The sequence below is a fragment of the Ursus maritimus genome, unplaced genomic scaffold, assembly GCF_017311325.1.
Source record: "Ursus maritimus isolate PB19 unplaced genomic scaffold, ASM1731132v1 scaffold_20, whole genome shotgun sequence".
Lineage (NCBI taxonomy): Eukaryota > Metazoa > Chordata > Mammalia > Carnivora > Ursidae > Ursus > Ursus maritimus.
Window position 1 is genome coordinate 742976 of NW_024424453.1, and position 17113 is coordinate 760088.

At 36.2% G+C, this 17113-nt stretch overlaps 1 pseudogene; it reads left to right on the forward strand.

Moving 5' to 3' along the window:
• The first annotated feature begins 435 nt into the window (after positions 1-435).
• On the forward strand, positions 436-2360 carry LOC103664436 (annotated as a pseudogene).
• The last annotated feature ends 14753 nt before the right edge of the window (positions 2361-17113 follow it).

Sequence of the window (17113 nt, forward strand, 5' to 3'; positions counted from 1 at the left end):
GACCATTAGTAAAACTTGGAGAAAATAAAAATACCTGATTATATGTGCTTAATATATTGAGATACCAATCACATGCCACATAAAGACAAATGTTTCTTTAATGCCATTGCATTCATTTTATCAAACCACATTACTTATGGGCTCGTGTATATTCACACTATGATTTACCTTGGTGTATCCCTTTTCTTGGTTATTATTATTATTATTATTATTATTATTCATCTAATTAATGTATTCACTATGGGGCAATTTGCATTAAGACTCACTCAGTTAATCGTTTGCCCTTCAGACATTCCTAAAGTAAGGAGAAAGCTAAATTTCACAGATGGAAATGAAATGATGCGTAAAAAGAGAAGTTTAAAAATATATATAGTTATAACTGTTAATACACATTTTAAGCAAGTGACCGCATTGTAATCCCTTACCTTAAAGAACATGGCGGAGAATGGTACGTAGGGTAAACACATCAGAATGAAATAGCCTTCTCTTACTTCACGTATAAATTTATAAGGACGTACCTTTTTCTGACAGTTTAGATATAAAAATTTTAGGCAAGAATGACAAGATTTTTAAATTCAAGTAGTTTTCAATTTCATTTTCAGAAGGTCCACAGACCTACACATGCAGTCATTCACATAAATGCTTAAAGCAGGATTTTGCCTCTATTCCCTATTCATACAGCATGTTAGAAAGGTAAACTATGCTCTCTTTACACAGAGGTGGTTGAGATTAAACACACACACACACACACACACACACTCAGCTTATTACAGGAACAGTAGGAAATGACATTGATGAAGGAAATGAGAAAGAAACATGGCATTCAGCAGTTAATAGAGAAAACTGCAGTTTGAATGCTCAGGACAACATTTGGCGACCAGGTAGCTTTTAACCTGTAGGTTTCCCACCCGTGCTACACTTTAGGATGAACTTGCAGAACTTTATAAAAATAGTGATGTCAAGACCTCATTCAGAGAGTCGATTCATTGTTTCTAGGTCTAGGTCTTGATCAGAAACCTAGGTGAGGCAGTGTTGAGAACCACTCTCTTAGGCTATTCTCATAGATACACAATTACTTGAAAATTTACATATGGTCTAAGAAACATGTTAGAAAAATCAATTCTAGTATCTGCTAAGCTCCCAAATAGGTGTGTGGTGATGGACTAGGTTGGACGTGTTCCCTCTGGACCTCAGCTGTCTTATGCATACTAAATGATGTTTAATGTAGATTATGCAAAATTTCAGCTCCAAAATCTCTTATATATGCATTTATAGAGTTAGATAGGAGCCTGTTGACAAAATTGCAGGTAACTTATAAGTCAAAGAACAGTTGTTGTTGTTGGTTTCTTTTTAAGATTTTTTATTTATTTATTTGACAGAGAAATAGAGACAGCCAGAGAGCACAAGTTTGGGGAATGGCAGAGGGAGAGGGAGCAGCAGGCTCCCCACTGAGCAGGGATTCCCCGCTCTGGGCTGGATCCCAGGCCCCTGGGATCATGACCTGAGCCAAAGACAGACGCTTAACCAACTGAGCCACCCAGGAGTCTCTCAAAACACAATTGTTGATATGGTTTATTTACTGGCAATGCCTAGCTTTTAAAGTTACTAATATTCAGTATATTTCTTATAGGAGAGAATTATGATGAAATAGAAAAATGATATTTAACATCGTAAAACTGTTTTAAATTTTAGCTCTACCACATACATCTTGTACAGCCTTTTGAATGTATTGACTCCATTAAAACTTTGGTATCCTTATCTTTAAAATGGCAGTGTGTATGATAATACATGGCATTATACAGAGAGCTCTTAGGAAAATGAGAATGACATTGTATTTAAAAATTTTTTTAATAAATTTATTAGAGGTGAATTGTTTTTAAGAATTGAGAGTTCTTAAAAGATTGGTGGTAGCATTTTGCAAGGAGACTTGGCACGAGTTTGTAGCGAAGGAGCAGCTGCAGTTGCGCCGTTCTGTCTTCAGCTTCAGGATGTTTCCCATGGCCAGAGTGCTCTAAGTGTCTCCGAGTACAAAGCATTCCACAAACAATGGCAAGGCAGAGCCACCAGAAAAGGACGCCTGATTTCCACGACAAATATGGTAATGCCGTATTAGCTAGTGGAGCCACTTTCTGTGTTGCTGTATGGGCATATATAGCAACACAAATTGGAATAGAATGGAACCTGTCCCCTGTTGGCAGAGTCACCCCAAAGGAATGGAGAGATCAGTAATCATCCCTGTTGGTGTAATACTGAATTGTTTCAAAACCAACTCACAGTTGATGTGAAGTAGAAGCACTGTGCACCCATTAAAATATGGCATGGTTGAAGAAATAAAGTACATTTGAAACCTAAAAAAAAAAGATTGGTGGTAGAATGTAATACTGTAAAGATTAAAGAAACAAGGAAGGTATAAATTGGTAGGAAGCTCATTTGGAAGTGGTAGTTTGAGCTTTCAGGGGAAAGTTGCTCTCCTAACCCTAAAAGAGTTTTTAAGATCATATGAAATATACTTCATCCATGATTGAATTTGGGGATGGCCTTTATGTCTTTGGTTTTATTAATTTTATCTCAGGTGGACATAAGAAGTTGGCTTTGTGAGATTAATATATCTCAGAATGAAGCACGAGGAAGGCCCTCAAGTAGCTGCCAGACCTTCAAGTAGCCTTGAAGATTGATGAACACAAAAAATAAACTATTTTTCTAGATATATGGGTATGTTCTTAAGATCTTTTGGCTCAACCACAACACAACTGTGAAACAGTATACAAGTGAGTTATGATGATGATAATATTTCATTCATTTATTTGTTCTTTGAAAAATTATTTACTGAGCACCAGCTATGCATTAGGCACTGATCAAATCAACAAGGCCCTACTCTCAGAGTTTTCACAGTGTGGGAGAAGACATTATCTTAAAAATAGACATTATCATAAAATCATTCAAATAAATTTCCAATTTTAAATGTTATATAAGTGCTAAAAAAGTAAAGTGCTTGAGAGCTTATTAACAGAGGGCATTTATGAAGAAATCACAGTGTAACTAAGTTCTGAAAATGAGTAGGATTAATTATCCAAGAGGGATGAGAGAGTGGTCTTTGTAGAGGTGAGTCAGGAACCTCCACCGGGCTTTACATGGCTTCTGCCTTCTGATTCTGCACACCTCCACTTCCCCTGTGGTGTCCTGATACCCTCTGGCTGGCAGGTAGTAGTGGAGGGCAGACCCCTCTCTAAGATCCAACTTTCAGTTTACTTTCAATCAAAAAAATTAGAATGTAGATCTTGAATCCACAATGCTTCCCTTTGTACCCAAATATGAAATATATATAACTCAGGGCAATTTGGGGGGGGGCAGTATTTACTGGGGAAGTTTCAGTGTTTTGCATACTCTTTTCTCACACATTTTAAGTGTATACCCAAGTTTTACAAACTGAACACAAAATCCAAAGAGAACTCAGCGTGGTTTTGGTCTTTTTCTGCTTTTCTGATCCTTCACTTTAGGTACGTGCATCTTTGCTTGAAAGGGGATATGGGAAGTAGGCCAATACCTGGCGAAAGGAAAAAGAAGCGTAGATTAACATATCAAAAACTTACTCTGCTAAATAGTTTGAAATGCTTTTTAGACGTTTGAAGGAATGTGAAAAATAGGCAAATATACTGTACAAATGCAGTGGTCGAAAAAGGGGCTTAGGCTCATATAGACATTTTGTTGATGCTGATGTTATATATTCTTGATAAATAATATGCATAGGTTGAACATACATACGATAAACTGTATATATATAATATATATATATTATATATCTACTTACTTTTTTCTTACTTGACATATAAATGACTCTGACTTTACAGTGAGGAATATGAAACATGTTTAGCAAGACTAATCTAAAATTAGAAGATTAGTTAATGTTTAGAATGTTCTAGGAGAATCTTTGAGAGCACCGATAGCATCCATGTTTACTTCTTTAATTGTATGGCATTTCTGACCTTTTGAACATGACAGCCAACCTAATGAACAACCACCCTCCTGGTATAGGTAAGAATAAATAATTCATAACATGATTGACATACTATTAACAAAATTCCGGTACAGTGTCTGCAGTTACTACCCTAAGCCTTTCTGATACTAGTGTATCCCTTTGGATCCCTTTCCATAGATGTGTAGCTCTCAGGAGCATGAATATTTTTCCAATCTCACCATTCTGTCCTCACTCACAACACATGGATCACGCCTCTTGGTCAACCACTCTGCTGTTCAGCTCTTATAAGACTCCTTAGGAAATGATAAAGAGACTTCTTTTTTATTCAAGGGATTATTTTAAACATTTTCAGAATAAGAGTATTAACTCCACACAAAATAAGGTTAAACTTAGATGCAGTCAGTTTATTGAAAGAAGCAATCTCATGGATGAAAAATTAGGGGAAAAGGAACACGATGCAGGGAAACAATAAAATCCACAACACAAACATGTACACAGGTATGGAACTGAACAAGGCTGAGTACCAATTTATTTACGAAGTGAAACTGACAGAACTTTCACCCTCAAAGCATATTTTGTTTCTCAGGGAAGAATGTTGTAATGCAGCCTTTGTCCCTAGATGCTAGGACTTTAAACTTGGCTCTGCCAATCACCTATACATTTTTGCTAAATTACTCAACCTTTCTGGGACTCACTTTTTCTTCTTTATTAAATAATATGTTGATTGGATTAATGATTTCTATCACAGGTTACACAACATAATCATTGAGGAGCTGATTTTTTAAAGGCCCAACTCAGATCTACAGAATAAAATAGTCCCCAGTAAACTATATTATTATGGTTTCGAATTTCAGAGGTAATTGAAATGAGCAGTCCATTTTCAGAATCACTAGATTAAATTACTATCTCTTCTGGTCTCCACACTTTAGGAGTCCGTGGGTCTGCTAGAAATAAGAAAAAAAAAAATATAGGTCACTATAGTGTTAAAATTACATGCTTCACATGCTTGGTATCATTGGAGTCACAGTATTTTCTTTTTACCTTTTTAATGAAAAATAATGATAAGCCTAATTTTCATGTTTACAGCGTGATTTAGACCCAATTCTTCCAGGATATATTGGGTGTGCAAATGGAGAGTTACGTGTATATACAATGCCTGTCTATATTCAGCCAATACGATTTTGAGAAGTTCAGATTATTATATTTTATAACTTTACTTAATTAATTTTATTTTTAAAGATTTTATTTATTAGAGAGAGCATGAGCTGGCTAGTGGGGGGCAGAGGCAGAGAGAGAAGCAGACTGCCTGGTGAGCAGGGAGCCAGATGGGGGGCTCGATGCTGAGCTGAAGGCAGAGGCTTAACCAACTGAGCCACCGAGGGGCCCTCCATTAATTTGATTTTAATTCAAAGTAGATAATATTAAAGAATTTATTAAAAATATTTCATGTTTGAATGAGTGGATATGCCACTTCAACAAGCCTAGCCTAATTAACAAATTCTGTTATATGGCTATTTACTTTAATCCATGTATCTGTAACTACATAAAATATTATTATTACTTTTAAAGATTTTTAAAAATTTATTTGACAGGGAGAGAGAGCACAGCAGGGGGAACAATAGGCAGAGGGAGAGGGAGAAGCAGAGTCCCCACCAAGCAAGGAGCCCGGTACGGGGCTTGATCCCAGGACCCTGAGATCAGGACCTGAGCCGAAGGCAGATGCTTAACTGATTGAGCCACCAGGTGCCCTGTAACTACATATATAAAAACAAATTAAAATAAGAAAAGCATGCGATTAATCTAACTAGAGCACAATGTCCACATCTATACCTACTTCTACTCAAGTCCACTAAGGTAGAGTTAATTATTCTCTAAAATCTCCCTAAAAATCAAGTGAATTAGAATATAGATATTGAATCCACAGTACTTCCCTTTATACCCAAATATGAAATGTAGTTTATTCTGTAAAATAGAGCGCTATGTCCTTTACCTTTAACAGCAAGTTTGAACAGGTTTCACATGTATAGGTATATACAGCAGGATATATATTGAATGAGCAAGTTGCTTCTCTGTGCGACGAGGAGACGCATCTTGCACTCACATAAGGAAACGGATCGCCTCTATGGTATCTGAAAGGGTGTGAAGCTCAGGGAGGTGCTCTTCATTAAAGAAGAACCCCGCGTAAAGCTCCCGTAAACGTATTGAAGAGAGACATATTTTACTCTATTTAACATTTATGCAGCATTTTTGAAAAGTGCATTTTTATTAGAGTCTCCTCACAACAATCTTATGAGCTACTGGTGTTATGCTCACTTAGAAATGGATAAATTAAGGGCCAGAGAAACCAGGCATTGCTCAAGGTCATGTGGAAGCCAGGCAGCAGAGGAAGCCCAAATTGCTGCTCTGAGACCTGACATTTCCTTGTTATTTTTCTTCCATGAGCCACACTACCCGTTTTTTCCTCAGAGGAAGCATTTTTAGGTAGAATCAGAAATATAGCATTTATATGTAAGGTTGGTAATTTACAGATAACGGTTTTCAAAAGGCAAACAAAGACACACTGTCACAGTATCATTTGAGTTTAAAACCTATTCTTAAGTTCATGGTTACTCTTCTAATGACATATATAACAGCTTATTATATATATACACACACACGTATATATATATACACACATACATATATACACATATATTATACATAATATATAATATATATATAATATATATTAAGAATATATATTATTTTTAAGGTAACTTAGAATATTGCTTTGTTAGGGAAACAGAATAAACAAGTCTTCAAGACAGAAACTGATCACACAAGTGAGAAAACAGGCAATATTGGAGAAGGTGGGAAAATAATCATTCTTAAATATTGAAATGGCATATTTTCCTAGGTTTTAACATAGTCTGCTATGACTTTATGACTCCTGGTGATTCTGAAGGATTGATATGGCATGAAAATAAATTCTAGTTTCTTCCATGCCAGACATAATCCTAAAAATGCCCATTAGTGTCATTCAATTACAAAAGAAGTATGACTACAATAATGGCACATTTTTATATTGACTTGAACAAATGTCTCTTTCAACTTGTGATAGGGTTTTATATCTGCCATAGGAGACAGACCTTGAAATTATTTTTTGTCTGAGTAAAATGCTTTGTACTTTTGAGTTCTAGCTTCCTTTCTAAGGACAACTGTGTTTCTTTGGCTTAGTTTCATTCGTTACATAAGATATGGCCTGGAGCAGCAAGAATGTGAAATGATTAGTCCTCATGGAATTACTTTTTACTCTTCGTATTCCTTCAAATATTGTTATTATTGGGATAATGCCTTTCTATGCTTAATTCTGCTTTTCTAAATTTTCTTTTTGCCATTTGTGCACTCATTTTGACAATTCCTAACTCTTTATCCCGAAATATGTAAATTTGCAATATAGTTTCAAACAATAATGATGTCGTGAGTACAGACCTCATGACTGGTGTTTGGTTCTCTAAAGGGAGGTTTCTTAACCTCAGCACTATTGATATGCGAGGCCTAAAAGCTCACTGTTGGGAGAGAGGCTGTCCTGTGTGCTGTAGGCTATTTAGCAGCTTCCCTAGCCCCTCCTCACTACATTTCAGGTGTATTAACCTTCTCCCTTCTCCAAGTCATGACAATCAAAAATCTAAATTTCAAAATCTAGATTTCACCACATATCCCCATAGTGAGAAGACAAAGTCTCCCCATTGATCACCTCTGTTGTGAAGGATCATTGCAGCCTTTTCTCTCCAACTTTTTTAGCTTATCATGTACTATAACAAGTCTGTTTGCTGAAAGATTACTTATGTCACATGTTGACTTACTCATCATTGGTTTATTTTGACCTGACAAGGCCTTACACAATTTGGCTCTTGGTTATTTCTCTGATATCTCTGCTTTTAGCTCATTCTGTTACAGCTTCAGTGGATTTCTTGGTTTTGCTCAGACGTGGCAGGCATCTAAGAGTGCCTTACGCTATACTGTCTTCAGTGCCTTAGTCTCAATTATCCACAAGACTCACGGCCTCACTAACTTGAAACTGTTGCTCAAATCTTTCCAACGAGGCCCACCCTGACCAGTCATTGAAATTATAACACCCTCCCACCAGTATTTCCAAATCCACTGATGCTACTATTATCTGTAGTGATTTTCTGTTTATTTTACTACATAATTTACATGTTATGCAATTTACTTGTTTTCCTATTTATTGCCATTAACTGTCTCCCCACATGAGAATGTAATTAAGCTCCATCGGCTCTAAAATTTTTGTCTATTTTATTCACTGTTGTACCATGAGTGCCTCCATCAGGATCTGACCCAGATGCTTAATAAGTATTTGTTCAATTAATTAACTATTGCAAACTTTTGTTCCTCATTCCCTATCACTCACTTTGAGTCAAGTATAAATCAAATGTCAAAAATTCTGTAACAAGTGCTATCCTTTGTTTTGCTCTAGGAGAGAAAATAAAGCACACAGACACACACACATTTGGTAAAATTGAAATAGTGACAGAGAATGTTCTATGATGAAACATTAAATGAGACAGGAAAAAATTAAACCCTTTAAAAATGAACTCGACGGATGGTAACACAGAGACCCACACTAATGGTAATACTCTGTGCTTTTTTAAAATGTGTGCTAACAAGTATATGCATATTCTTTAAAACTACTTAGTCCTACTTGGAGAAAATTATGTTTAGATTACAAACATTCACCAACCTGCACTCTTCAAAGGCATACAATCACTTATATATATCCATATACCCTGCTTCCTCATCCTAATAATTCCAGTAGTTAGGTGTACCAAACAGACAGGTTTTTGTCCTCAGGGAGCAATCATTTAAAAAAAGTCATCAATGAGCATGAAAATAATCAGTGATCAAGATGAGTATATATGAGGGTGAGTGCTGAGAATGATTATGTGATAGAAAATGAGGAACCCATATCGGAGCTCTTAACAGAAGGGCAGGAAGAGGCCAACCACATACAAGGGGATGGGCAGTTGCGGAGACCAAGCACTCCAGAGAGGGAATAATACTGCTAAGGACCTAGAGCAACAGTAAGCACATCTTCCGAGAGCCACTGAAGGAAAACTATTGTGACCAGAACGTATTTAACAAGGAGTATTAGAGAGATGGATCAGGGGCATTTTATGAGGACATGTGTTATTTCCATTGACATTGATGGTCATTCGTCTTTTAATATCCTGACTGATGACTGGCTTCTCAAATGATAGGTCATTTTTTAGAGTACTTATAGAGTCCCTTTACAAAGGCATTTTTTTTTAGTTTATAAAGCCTTTTTTTTCAATTCTTCTATGACTTAAATATTTACAAAAAAGGTGAGCATATGCAAATATTATTCCACTTTGACCATCTGAAGAAGCTAAGGGAACAGCAAATTCCTCAGAGGTCAATTTTCATAGGAACGCCAATCAAGAACTGTGATTAAAAACTTTTAAACCTTCTCAAAGCTACATTGTGTAGAATGAAAATACGATGGTGATGATGATGAAAAAATGCAGGTTCTTCTTTTTCTCCTTCCTCCCCTTCTTCCTCTACTTCTCCACTTCATCTTCATTCTCCTCTCCCTCTTCTGCTGCTATTGTTTGGCCTATCATTTTGACAGCCATTAACTCAGTGGGCACTTACTAATGTTTCTAAATGCCAGGAAATGCACCCAGCTTAAAAAATTACAACCCAAAATCTGTAACCCAGTAGCCTGCTGGTGATATATTTGGCACAACTTGGTTTTAAGAAATAATGCTATCATTTAAACATAGTGAAATTACCCTTAAAAGCTAAATTTTGTTGTTGTTTTTTACAAAAATATAAAAAATCTGGTAACACTAAGCTGGTATCTCCAGCATGTGTCTGTCAGCTAGAGCTGAATATCAGCTGCCCTTTTTAATAGAGATGGGTCAGGAGAGCTTTGCACTAGTATCTCCCTATACCTAGCCCGTTTCCACAGTAATGTTATCTACCAGGTCCTATAAGCCTTTGTATAAACCCAGTCCCTACTCTGGAAGGTTCTAAATCTGATCCAAGAAAAGAAATAGCAACAATAAGATTAATATTAAATTAAAAACTCTGTTCAGACCCTGAAGAGACCCTTTTATTTAATAAAGAGTTTTGTATACTACAATTCTTTTTACCTAGGTTATAAGAGATTTTAGATGTAAATATAAGTAAAATAGCCAAATTTTGTTGTATTAATTCATCATTTTTATGATTTTATTGCATACTTTATATTATATTATTTTAGTCATCAGTTAACATTATTTATTATGTACTTACTATGTATGTACCAGGGATATGTATGCCTTTAATTGTATTGTTTCTGTAAATTTTGTTTTTTGTTTGGAAGAGGTAAAGATAAAATATGGCTCATAAATAAAACATTTAGCCTATTGTATTTTGAATTTTATAAAGTGTTGACACAATCCCAGTCATCTTTTGTCTCCCAAATTGTAGAAAGCTATTGCCACAGTCATAATGTCCCTAATGTAAGCACCTCAGCAAATAAGCTAGGACCAAGCTGTGTGTCTCTGCTAAACCTCCTGTGGATGGTGAGGTCGTGCGTGAGATGGCCTGCTTTCCTTGAGTGCACTTCCTCGGTAAGCCTCTTGGGCATGTCAAATTCCATGCATTCAACACTGATACAGAAGATTCAGACACCTTACTAAAATACACAGTATGTCTTCCGGATATGTTTTTATAAGTTATCCAAACTGCACAGAAGTGACTAACACGTGAGAGTTCTATCTTGAAAGATAACATCTTGTGTGTGTTTGGTTTGTGCCTATAAAATTTAAGTACTCTTGACGTTACAGCCTTCCTGAAAGTCTCAGTTATTCATGACTATGTAGTATATACAACTTCAAGAGAAGAAAATTAAATGCTATCAATGTCATAATAAATACTTAGGATACTAGCTGAAATGTTGTCACAGTATTAAAAACATTAACCCAGTAGTATTCATCTGCACTTCTCCAGAGTCCAGCCTAGTTTTCATCCCACTATAGATACTATAAAATATTTGATAATATATTAAATATATTGACAAATGTATCAGCCACGACAGATATTCTTTACCTTAGACCCCTAATCCATGTTACACCCTTAATATGGAATACCTTTGGTTCTACTTCTAACTAAAGTTTTATAGCTCTGTTACCTCCTGTTAGCATTTTACCTTGAATTAGAGTTTTTAATTTTACAGATGTGGATGTTATTATATCATTAGCAGCTTGGAGGCAAATATCTTGTTCATTTATTTACCATTCTCATTTAGGAGGCTAGTATACAGAACGTACTCCACTTAGTATTTATAAGCTTGTGTTCTGAGTCTCCTGCAGGGATTAGGGAAGTTTCATTTATTCATTTAGTTTTTACTTATTCAAAAGCGTTTATTTTCAGTAGTTACAATGAGTCAGGTACTATTCTATGTGTTTTCTGCACATCAGTGTGTACATGCAAGGAAAATATTGCTGTGTTTGGACCCTGCATTCTAGCAGGTAAAACAGATAAAAATAGGAAGACATGAACAATTATTAAACTATATTATATGTTAAAGGTGACAAGTGCTATGAAAAAATAGAGTAAGATAAGCATGCAGAGGGTGTTGCAGTGTTAATTAGGGCAAATACGGTGTTCTTCACTGAACATTGAGAGATCTGAGGAAATCTTGAAGTAAGTGAGGGGGTTGATGGAGAAGATATTGAGGGAAGAGCATTCTAAGCAGAGAGAACAGTTGTTTAACATCTCTAAGACCTGGGTGCTCCAGACACATTCAAACAACAGGAAGGAAGTTGTGTTTGTGTGAGGGATGCTGTTGGTGGTGATGGGTAAATAACATCAGATGCTTATGGGGTTTTGAGTTCATAAAATGTAAGAGACTTAGAGAATTGTAAGGACTTTGGATTTTACTTAAAGTGAAATATGAAACCACTGAAGAGTGCTGAGCAAACTTAACATGTGTTTTGAAAGTATCAGGCAAGGTAAGCTAGACTATGGGGAAAGTAGGCAAGGGAACAATGAGGAAAACATCAGGTGCTATGATAGTATTTCAGATTAGACATTATAGTGTTTCGATCAGGGTAAAGTGATAAGAGTGGCTGGATTCCAAATATATTTGGAAGGTAGAGTCTACAGGATTTTCTGGTAGATTCGTTTTGAGATTAAGGGAATAGTCAAGAATAACTCAAAGGATTTTGTCTGGAAGGTTGAATTGCCATAAGCTGACATAAGAAAAGATATGTGTGGAGATTGTGTGGGAAGATGGGACTCCAATTTTAGACATGTTGATACTGAATTTAGTAGATTTTAAAGTGAAATCGTTGAGCAGCCATTCGAATATGTGGATATAGAGATTGGATGCGAGGTCTTGGCTAGAGATAAAATAGAGGAGTTGATATAGTATAGCACACAGATAGCATTTAAAGGCCTGAAACAGAATGAGATTACCAACAGAGCAAGTATAGATATTAAGAAAGAGTTACAAGGATTGTCCTCTGAATTTTCAAACTTTAATGAATAGAGAAGCTAATGAACCAGCAAAGAAAACTAAGGAAGTGTCATCACGGAGGACAGAAACCAAAAGTTTAGTATCTTGAAAATCAAATTAAAAAAAAAAGAGAGAGAGAGAGAGAAAGAGGGAGAAATCATCTGCTTTAAATGATCTAATAGGAAAGGTGTAAGGGGTGAGAACTGACCACTGGATTTAACAATGTGGATGTCAGGCCACCTGGATGGCTCAGTTGGTTGAGTGTCCCACTCTTGATTTTGGCTCAGGTCATGATCTTAGGTTTGTGAGACTGAGCCCCGCAATGGACTTTGTGCTCAGCGCTCGGTGCTTGAAGATTCTCTCTCCCTATCCCTCCGCCTCCACCCCCCCACCCCCCCTCCGTGTGTGTTTGCGTGCTCACTCTCTCCTTCTCTCTCTCTCAAATAAATAAATAAATCTTAAAAAAAAAAAAAACACAGTGTGGATGTCATGGTCTGGGGTAAGAGCAACTGTCATTAGGTATAGGAGACAAAATCTAATTGAACTGGGTTTAAGAGAAAATTTCACAAGGGCAAATTGAGATAGCAGATGTAAACCATTTTTCAAGGAGATGGTTTTTTGCTTGTTTTTGTTTGTTTCTGTTTTTTACTAGAGAAGCAAAGATAACTGCATGTATCTAAGGATGTCATAGGACAAGAAATTTTTCAAGGAAGATATAATATCACCATGTTTATATGAAAAGTATTGGTAGAAACAACAACAACAACAAAAATTGAAATATAGATGAGGGAGGGGAGAATTGCTGGAATGACATCCCTGAGTGAGGGAGAGCCCATAAGGGAAAGGATAGGGCACAGGATATTTCAACTTTGGTTGTAGGTGAAACGGAGAGTGTTGCTGGTAGGACAGTATAAGTGCTGATGGGCATCAGTTTTCCTTTGAATTAAGTATTTCAGCGAAGAGTAAACCAAAGTCATGGACTATCCTTAGTGAGAAGAAGGTCAGACCGTCATCTAGGAATGTGAGAGAGCAAACAGACTCAAAAGCATACTGTGATGCCCTGGCAGGGTTACTGGTATATGTGAGGTTCAAGATCATTAATTCGTACTGTATCAATTAGCATGGTTATGTTTTTTTCTTCATTCAATTTCAGTTGTACAAGGGCATGTGAAAAGAAGGTAAAAATGGGCATTTATTGTGTGGTGGTATTTCCACATAAATGTTACAAGGCCAGAGAAGTAATTATTTTATGGACTTTTGATATTGTGAAATGTTTGAGAGAGGGTGAGTGAAAAAAAAGCTATAGCTAGAAATTAAGAAACCAAAAATTAGAGGAGTTGCAGAAAATTACCAGTGATTTCAGCTGTCTTCTTTGGCGCTGAAACAGGTAGTCTACAAGATGCTCGGAATGAACGGAAACTACACGCCCTCCCCGTACTTGTCTGTAAATACAACCGCAGGTAATGTTTTCTCATTATTATCAGTCTCCCAAAAGTTATATAAGAGCCTCCTGTTAATGAATAATAATCAAAATCTTGCTGAGAAGATGCAAGAGAGAAGCCATACTGGGGACGAATTAGGATATGAGGGTCAATAGGCTACATGTAGCACAGACACGTGTGGTATCCAAGAGCACAGCCATTGCTTGTTTCGCTTGAACTGGATGTAGGTGTTCTGTTATTAAAAACACGCGAGGCATTGTTTAGGCATTGACTTTAGAGTACAATTTTATTCATTCTGTCAAGTAATATTTTAGATGGTCTACTATGTGCCAAATGCTGTTTTAAGCATCAGGAAAAAACGGTATTTCATAAAACAAGAGGCCAGCAGTCATGCAGGTTGCATTTCAGTGGGAGAGGATGCATTCAATGACCATATAAGTAAATTATATATCACATATCAAAAAGCAGTAAGATGGAAAGAAAACAAACATAAAAAAGGAGGCACAGAAGAGGAGGGGTTTGGAATTTTAAATAAGCAATATTTAATCAAGAGTTTATATGAGGTAGAATTGACGGCAAGGTGTCAACCTGAAGAGCCTTCTAGAAAGGAACAGCCTCAGAAGGAATGTGTCTTGTCTGCTCAGGGAACAGTGAGGGAACCAGTGTGACTGGGATACAGTGAGCAAAGGAGAGTATCTGTGATGCGCGGGGAACCGTACTATAGAGCTAGACTGTCCACAGGGGTATGTTTAGATTATCCATCCAGTGTGTTAATATGCTCTAAATAGGAGCCTAAGATGTGACTGTTTTATGAAGAAAGAAAAAAGAAAGTTATTGCTTTAGAGAGAGAGAGAGAGAGACTGACATATAAAGAGTCATGTTGGTTAATGGACAGCTGTATATAGAATAGACAGTTTTTCTCTGAATACTTCAGTGAGGACCAAATATTAAAAAACAAAACAAAAAAGCAACCACCAAAAATTAAAATGAAAAACCTATCATTCCTTACCTAGGGCGTGGAATAAAGAATATATTTCTATATACGCAGCAGCCATTAGAGACCACTCTAAATAGAACCAGTTTAATTTGACACAAACCATTCTACAATAATTTATTAACAAATATGTTTTCAAGTTCAAGTATTTTCTGGGTTTTTTTCCCATTATTTTGAGTACATTGTATTCTGAGATGAAAGGTACATGATGTAATTTGCTCGCCTTTAATAATTAACTGTAATATTCTGGGACATTTCATACTTTCATATTGTGCGTTAGTTTCCTAGGGCTGCTGTAACGAATTACCACAGACTTAGTGGCTTAAGTAACAAATTTACTGTTTCTTGGTTCTGGAGGTCGATGTCTGAAATTAAAGTGTCCGCTGGGTTGTGCTCCTTCTGGAACCTCTGGGGGAGAATGTCTCTGTGCCTCTTCTAGCCTCTGGTGGCTGTTGGCGTTTCTTGGCTTGTGGTAGCATAAGTCTTCTCTCTGCCTCTGTCTTCACATGGCCTTCTCTGTGTCTTTCCCTACTGTCTCTTACAGAACACATCATTGAATTTAGGGTCCATCGTAATCTAGAATGATCTCATTCCTGAGATCCCTACCCAGTTGTGTCTGTAAATAACCTTATTCCAAATAAAATAATATTCTGAGGTTCCAGGTGGACATACGTCTTTTGGGGTAGACACTATTCAATCCAGTACATATGTTAGTTATATCAGTCTTCTCTGTTGTTTCATTTTGGATTCTTCATTATGATTAAAACTTCTTAACCCAAAATAAAACATATTAAAAGTATTTTGATGCACCCAATGTTTCCATTTACTGTTTCCAGTTCGCACGCATCTTCCAAAGGTAGAGAGTATCAAACATCTATAATTTGTGCAGCTGTTCTCACTCACAAGCTGTCCCTAACAAGTTCCATCCCTGTGACAATATTGCTATAGCCTTTATCCCGTGAATTGACAGGATCCTTCACGTGAGCAGCTTTAAAGACCACGACTTTGAATACATCAGTCTTTTTCTCAATCTGGTATTGGCATTTTTGTATGTCCTTCTCACTCACTTTGTCACCAGTGTCACAATTAGTGACCTGGGTTTAAAATCAGCTTTGCTCACTGTACAATTAAGATTCCTGATAATCTACTATTTTAATACATACTTTGTACCACCAGTCAATGGCCCTATTCCATAAAAAGTAAAATTCAAAGGAAATAAGGGAGCAAATCATAACATAGAAATAGCTGAAATATGAGTGCCATGCCAAAGAAAGGTGGTAGCAAACTTAATAGCAGTTCTCTTAAATTACTTAGTAACAGAATATTTATTTTTTGCTTATTTTTGGTATTTCTTTGCTAAGAAATAATAAGGCTATATATTACGGATTTTACTTTGCACCAAAGTAAAGTAAACAACAATTAATTTTTCTAAATTAAACAACCCTACTTTTAAAAATATTTTACCTAACTTTAGATCCCCATTTCTATTGTGGTGAAAATTGTGACCTCATTCACCATCGTGTCTTCTTTTGCTTCTTGTGAAGATCTCAGATTTAGAAGTTTCAAACACTTGGGGAAGGTCCTGCTCTTAACTTCACAGAGGTTATTCCTGGATGAGTTTGTCCAAATCCATATGGTTTTATAATGGTGAAAAACACCATTCATTTATTTTGGACAGACACTAAAGAATTGAAATTTTCAATAATGCATTGTTTTTTTGCAAAGTCTAAGAAAAACTAGAGAAATATGTTTGCTACAAAGTTTTGTGTACTATTGTAGCCACTTTTACTTTTTACATGTGGAACCAGAGTTGTTCTTAATGTCTAATGTTTTTATGTTTGAATTTCATTAGTTGTTTTTTAAAATTGATTTACTTTCTCCTGTTCTTTTAATTATTTCTACTGTGACAGAATGTTGCTTATGATCTCATTGTTTTTTTAATTTTATTTAGATTAATTTTACAGTATTGATTTCCCATATAACATACTTTTGTTTTGTTTTGTTTTAGGCAGCAAAGCAAGGTTTATTGAATGATAGCAAAGTGATAGTACAAAGGTCCCAAAGTCTAGGGGTTTTTATGAGTTTGTTGGTGGGCTGTTTTAATCTGATTAACCCTCCCTGCACCTGTCATCCAATCAGGGTTTTGTCACATGGGAAAGGGTGGAGAGCTCCTT